The sequence below is a fragment of the Nansenia antarctica genome, assembly GCF_963989245.1.
Source record: "Nansenia antarctica genome assembly, chromosome: 18".
Classification (NCBI taxonomy): Eukaryota; Metazoa; Chordata; class Actinopteri; order Argentiniformes; family Microstomatidae; genus Nansenia; species Nansenia antarctica.
The window spans coordinates 16,162,062-16,168,949 of record NC_137691.1 but is presented as its reverse complement, the minus strand read 5'-3'; the positions used below and the strand labels follow the sequence as shown (position 1 = coordinate 16,168,949).

At 46.1% G+C, this 6,888-nt stretch overlaps 1 long non-coding RNA gene across 1 annotated transcript; it reads left to right on the top strand.

Moving 5' to 3' along the window:
- The first annotated feature begins 310 nt into the window (after window positions 1–310).
- On the top strand, window positions 311–3,209 carry LOC308173115. The gene is made up of 3 exons (XR_013937871.1): window positions 311–472; window positions 997–1,069; window positions 2,822–3,209. It is a non-coding gene; the product is annotated as an uncharacterized lncRNA (long non-coding RNA).
- The last annotated feature ends 3,679 nt before the right edge of the window (window positions 3,210–6,888 follow it).

Here is a 6,888-nt window from a genome sequence, read left to right as displayed (position 1 = left end):
GTAGCTTCTCGGTGTGCTGGGTGGTGATCTAGCTTTATTGTTATGGATCAACGGTCCAGATCAAGGTTCTGACGTACAGGTCGCACTCGAGTTCATAGTGCCGTCTCGTACCTGCGACCTTAAAATAGGCCAGAACCGCTAGTGTCCTCCGACGTAACCACTAGACCACGGAGAAGCTAACGGAATTATAACGACTTTTAGGATATTTAAACCTTTCGAACGTTACATCATTTCGAACGTTCAAACCTTTCGAACGTTCAAACCTTTCAAATCACGCGAGAGTTGCAGTCATGTGACGAGACTGCTGCTGTTCTTCCTGCTGCCAGTTAGCTTGGCTCATCGTAGCGCATACTAAATGAACAGACATTAAAACATTAACTCAACTAAGAACACATTAAGCAACACGCCAACATGCTGTCTCGTTTATTAAAGGAGCACCAGGTGAAACAGAACGAGCGAAAAGAACTGCAAGGTCGGTGAGAGGAGAGAAACTCTGGTTCTGTGTGCTAGCAGCTAGCCAGATATGCTAAAAACAAACCGGCTGTCAAACTGTCTGATTATCCTCCATGTTTCTGCCTGAAGGTGTCGCCGTGTTTATGGTTTAGGGTTGGCATACATGTAGCAAACATGATGTGTTTAATATTGTTCGTTGGCATGATACTGCTCCATGGGGTTGTGTTGGGGCTACTGAGCTTTGACATGTTGTGTCTTGGGGTGTGTTCGTAAACACGCTGTGGAAATCTGATCAGCACTCGTGTGATGCCTCTTGTCCAATCGAATTACTTGGTCCCTTTATGAGCGAATTTACGAATGCACCCTTGTTTTGAAATGGCAGCAACGTGTGTGTACAATATATGACTCCATGATACAAAGTGTTTAACTTCCATGCACTGTGTGTGTGTGTGTGTGTGTGTGTGTGTGTGTGTGTGTGTGTGTGTGTGTGTGTGTGTGTGTGTCTGTGTGTCTGTGTGTTGTGCTTTGATTCGCCCTGCACAGAGAGACGCAGACGTGAGGCAATAACAGCTGCCACCTGTCTGACAGAAGCTCTGGTGGACCACCTCAATGTTGGGTACGTGTGGCAGGACGACAGGGGGACCAGGGTGTTGTTGCTGTTGTTGTTCAGTCCTCCCAACCCTACTACTTATGCAGCTGTTCAACACAGATCAGATTGTCTCATCTGGACTCAGTCTTATACAATTAGTTCAAACTAGAACATGTTACCGAATAGTACACATTATACAACAGTTAGTTCCGACCAAGTCATTTGATTGGACAAGAGGCATTCCATGAGTTACGATATACAGTATAACAGCACTGGGACTTTTAACTATATGTATCACTCCGCCGCACAGATGTTCTACTAAATGACCGCTAATTAGACTACATTGTTTGTGTTCAGGTTACTAGGCAACAGTCCATTTGAAGTTCAGTTGCGGCCTCGTACCTACGACCGAATCACAGCCGTGCTGATATTCAGTATAACACACTCCCTCTCGTGTGATATTGCTTAAATGTACACTGGCAATACTAGCCTATATATTATATTTAATCCTTAGTAGTAGTAGTAGTAGTAGTAGTAAGTAGTAGTAAATCAGCTTAAGGAAGACGAGTGGACTCGACTGCTATTGTTTTGTTATGCCGTTACAACGCTACGTATAGTGTTTTCCCCTTATGGAACGAGGATACCTGGTGGCTGGCAACCTTTGCCATTGAGATGTAGAATTCCACTCTGACAGACATTACACTTTCATTGCTGTCATAAGGTCACCGTCCGAGACAAGGTTACTATTATTATTATTATTATTATTATTATTATTATTATTATTTAGGCTACTCTATATACTCACAGTGAAGCCTTCAGAGGCCTGGAGTGGTCAAGTGGTCTAGCAGTGGTCTGTCAGCATGGATTTAAATCTGGCCCATACTGTCATACCCTCACCCTCACGTATTCTGCGGCCGCACTCTGCGTATGCTGCGGCGTACTTAGATGACATTGATGGACAAAACCACTGCGATCACCGCCGCCCCGTGGCCCAGGACCCGGAAGGACGTGAGGCGGTTCCTGGGACTGGCCAGCTACTACCGGCAGTTTGTGCCGGGGTTCTCGGAGCTGGCCAGCCCCTTTACCAACCTCACCCGGAAGGGGGCCCCGGATCCGGTCCAATGGACTGAGCTGTGCCAAGTAGCGTTCGATGGGATTAAGAACGCCCTCTGTAGGGAGACAGTCTTGTATGCTCCTAACTTTAACATTCATTTTTCTCTGCAGACAGACGCGTCGGATAGAGGGCTGGGGGCGGTGCTGACCCAGCAGGTGGAGGGAGCCGACCGTCCGGTGCTGTACCTGAGCCGAAAGCTGTCGGAGCGGGAGGGCAGGTACAGCACGGTGGAGAAGGAGTGTCTGGTCATTCGGTGGACGGTCGGCGCCCTCCGGTACTACCTGCTGGGGCGCTCGTTCACCCTCTACTCCGACCATGCTCCCCTACAGTGGCTCCACCGCATGAAGGATACCAACACGAGGATCACCCGGTGGTACCTCGCGTTGCAACCCTTCAACTTCACGGTGGTTCATAGGCTGGGGGCGCAGATGGTCGTGGCCGACTTCCTCTCCCGTGATGGGGGGGGGGGGAGTAGGCTATCGGCCGGTGGTGTCCCCGGCCTCGAACTGGCGGTGGGGGTGTGTGGGGAGCATGGCGCGTTCTGGCCTGCAGAGGGAGCCAGACTGCCGTTGGGGGGGGAATAATGGGCTGATTACGGACAGGTGTCAGTGATCAGACTCGTTATCCCACTGGTCTATTTAACCTGTGTGTGTTTGTTCCCTCAGGAGATGAGAAGGGCAGGAAGTACCTGCCGCACGGAGACGCACTGGGAGAGAGAGAGAGAGAGAGAGAGAGAGCCGCGGCGAGGACGCACGAGATCCCGAAAGGGGGTGAGGTGCGGGGAGCCGGGCAGACGGAGCGGGTCCCGAAAGGGAGAGCAGCGGAGAGAGAGCGAGGGCTCTGCCGGGGAGCGAACGGGTCCCGAGGGGGGGCGTGTCGCCGAGAGTCGGCCAGCGGACCAAGTCCCGAAAGGGGACGCAGCGGGCGTGACGGCAGTGACGGCCGCACGCTGGACTTATTCTTTATTATTTATTATTTTGAACAACGGGCTCAGAACGTCAGTGACGTTGCTGAGCCGTGCTGTAGACAATAAATACCTATTCTGCAACTGTTCCTCTGTGTCGACCTCCCTCTGTGCCTAGAGACTCTTACAAGTTCATAACTGGCAATCAGCATTTCATCAGGTGAACATTTGTTTTCATGATGACATTTTACATGTCCACCTTAATCATTCAACACTCTTTTCTAGAGTGACCTTTGCACAATAAGTGGAGTTGTCTAAATACATATAATCACAATCTTTGCAAGTAGGCTAATCATTGTGCATAAATGCAGGTATTTATGAAGTGCAGGTCCATCACAAGTGTTGGGAAGTGCAATGGTGCCTCTATTCCCACTCTACCTCTATCTGAATTCATTTATTAAATTCAAAGACTCTTTTTTGACACAGCAATTATCAGGCTGAGTTTCCACAAAGGATTGCACTGAGTGCTTTCTGCACATAGCAATTTGCTCGTCCTTTGTCTTCACATGAAGTGATCTTGCACTGTACTGTATTGTTGTCTCTGTGTCCTGTGTGGTATGTCATGTGTCATGTTGTATTTATGATGGATTGAGTGTGTTTTGAATACCTGGCTGCAACCAAATTTCTCCTAGTGGGATAATAACATTTGACTTTGGCAGAGCGTGAGCTGAAACGAGCAATTGAAGGATGGAACCTGGAACAAATCAATGATGTGCTCTCGTTGAAGGGAATCAAGTGGACCTTTAACCCTCCTACCGGATCACATCACGGCGGAGCATGGGAGAGATTAATTCGTTCCATTAGAAAGATTCTTAATTCCACTTTGAGGACACAAAGTCTGGATGAGGAGGGACTCCATACAGTACTCTGCGAAGTGGAATCAATTCTCAATAGTAGACCCCTCACCAAGGAATCCACAGATCCAAATGATTTGGAAGCATTAACACCCAATCACCTTCTGCTTCTCAAAGCCAAACCCTGCTTACCACCTGGTCTGTTTCACAAGGAGGACAGCTATGCATGCCGGAGATGGAAGCAAGTCCAATACATGTCTGATCTGTTTTGGAAAAGGTGGATTAGGGAGTACTTGCCACAATTACAGGAACGACAGAAATGGACAAAGGCCAAGCGGAATTTCATCCCCGGGGACATAGTGCTCATAGTGGATGATTCTGCACCTCGGAATTCCTGGATCATTGGGAGGATCACCGAAACAATTCCAGATAGAAGAGGACTTGTGCGACAAGTCCGGATTAAGACCCGGACCAGCTGTCTCTGCAGGCCTGTGACCAAGATTTGCCTTCTTCAGGAGTCGACGGAGCTGTGAAGGCTAATCTTTTGACATGACTTGGTTCACTCCTAAAGGATAAGTGCTAGTAACCTCTGTCCTAGACTTGACTTGACTCGACTCAAGAAGATCGGATCAAGATCTACAATGGACTAACGGACTATGAACTCCTTGCGCAAAAGAAATTGCAAAGAAAATTGTAATGTATTGTTAATTATTTATGTGTAGTAATTGTAATAATTAGGGGCCGGAATGTAGGCGCCAGGTATGGGTTGTACTGTTGTCTGTTGTTTGTTGTTCGCTGTTGGATTGTGGGTCACGTGCAGGGATTCGAGTCACGTGGTGTTGGTGGTGCGTCAGTGGTAGTATTGAAATCAGCTGTTCACCTGTCGGAATTGTGTGAATGGCAGGAGAGGGGGTGAGTTGGGAAGTCCTACTTTTGCTGACCGCTTCAACAAGTCACTGTTGGAATATCTTGGGACGCTGTTTTTAATGTTTTGTGATACCGTTTCACCCTTTGTTTTTATATACAATAAATATACCAAACTTACTTTTCGGGAACAGTGATTCATTGACAGCCAGCGCGTCGGGCAGGTTGTTTTCCCCTACTTAGCCTCTCGGCGACAAACTTTGTTTTTAATAGTCGCCCAACAATCATCATCATCATCACCATCATCATCATCACCATCATCATCACCATCATCATCATCACCATCATCATCACCATCATCATCATCATCACCATCATCATCACCATCACCATCACTATCATCATCATCATCATCATCATCATCATCACCATCATCATCATCATCATCATCACCATCATCATCATCACCATCATCATCCTCATCATCACCATCATCACCATCATCATCACCATATTTTTGGATAATAATTAATATGGACAATAATCTAATTTGCCATATGGGGCCTGTATACAATTACATGTTTAAATAACTCCAAGCCTTATGTTTGTAACTTCAAAATACAGTCATTACTCCCAGCATGTAGGTTACCTCCTCTTTCTGTAGATGAAGGGAGATTCTTATAGAAACATGAACATCATTCTGATTTTCATGATTGTAATAGGCTAATATTCATTGTATTATTTATATTCATAATAATGTTGTCAAAACATCCACGAACGCCTTATATCAAAACAAAGCAAACATAGCCTATTTCACCCAGAGTTAAGCATAGGTTGACTTTCCAGACACCATATTTTGTTGTTCTAAACACAGAACAAAACGAAATGAAAAGCATGATAGAAATACAAATGAACTCCCCGACTGAGATTCACGCATTGAATCGTATATAGTTGTAAATACATGTATATCTATCAACGGCATGGCCTATAAATCAATGCATGTTTCGTAGGCTATTTGATTTATTTTGTTCAAGTGCAAATGTCGCCTAAGGGGTTACAGTCATTTAGCAGACGATTTGTCCAGGACCATTGTAACCCATTTGCGACCCATAAGCTTGATATTGTGCATCTATGTAGGCCGATATCTTTCCATATTTTAATTTGAGTCCCAGGGGGTCCGGGTCATTGAGGGATTGGAGCTAGCCTATCAATTAGTTCACATATGTAGGTATTATTTCTCTAAAGAATAGGGAATTACTCAGGGTCTTATAGCCTATATTATGCGACTTATTTACCGCTGGTAAACTCTGCTGACGTTAATGCGGGGGTAGTGGTGGTGTAGTGGTCTAGTGGTAGTGAGTTGGACTTGTGATCGGAAGGTTGTGAGTTCAAATCCCGCCTGAAACCACACCACTACTAGTGTGCCCTTGAGTAAGGCACTTAGCCTTCAGTTACTCCAGGGGGAGTGTCCCTGTAATTCGTAATTGTAAATCGCTTTGGATTAAAACGTCTGCTAAATGGCAAAGTTAAAATTAAAATTAAATTAATGCTAGCCCAGCTATGACCTATCAGGACTATAGCTCTAACTCCTAGCGTCAGTTAGTAACTATGTACGCAATGTTTAAGGCATTTCTGCTTTAATGGGATAGAGGCAGTAGATATTGACAGGAAAGATGGGTGAGAGAGAGCAGGGATGACAGGCTCGTTCTGTCCGCGGCTGGATTCGAACCGGCGACCTTGAGATGACATGGCTGACAACACACAATAACGTAGCTTTAAGAAGACAGTTCACGGTCAATAAATATAAAAACGTAGCTTCTCGGGTGCTGGGTGGTGATCTAGCTTTATTGTTATGGATCAACGGTCCAGATCAAGGTTCTGACGTACAGGTCGCACTCGATCTCCCAGTGCGACTGCGACCTTAATAGGCCAGAACCACTAGTGTCCCCCGACGTAACCACTAGACCACGGAGAAGCTAACGGAATTATAACGACTTTTAGGATATTTAAACCTTTCGAACGTTACATCATTTCGAACGTTCAAACCTTTCGAACGTTCAAACCTTTCAAATCACGCGAGAGTTGCAGTCATGTGACGAGACTGCTGCTG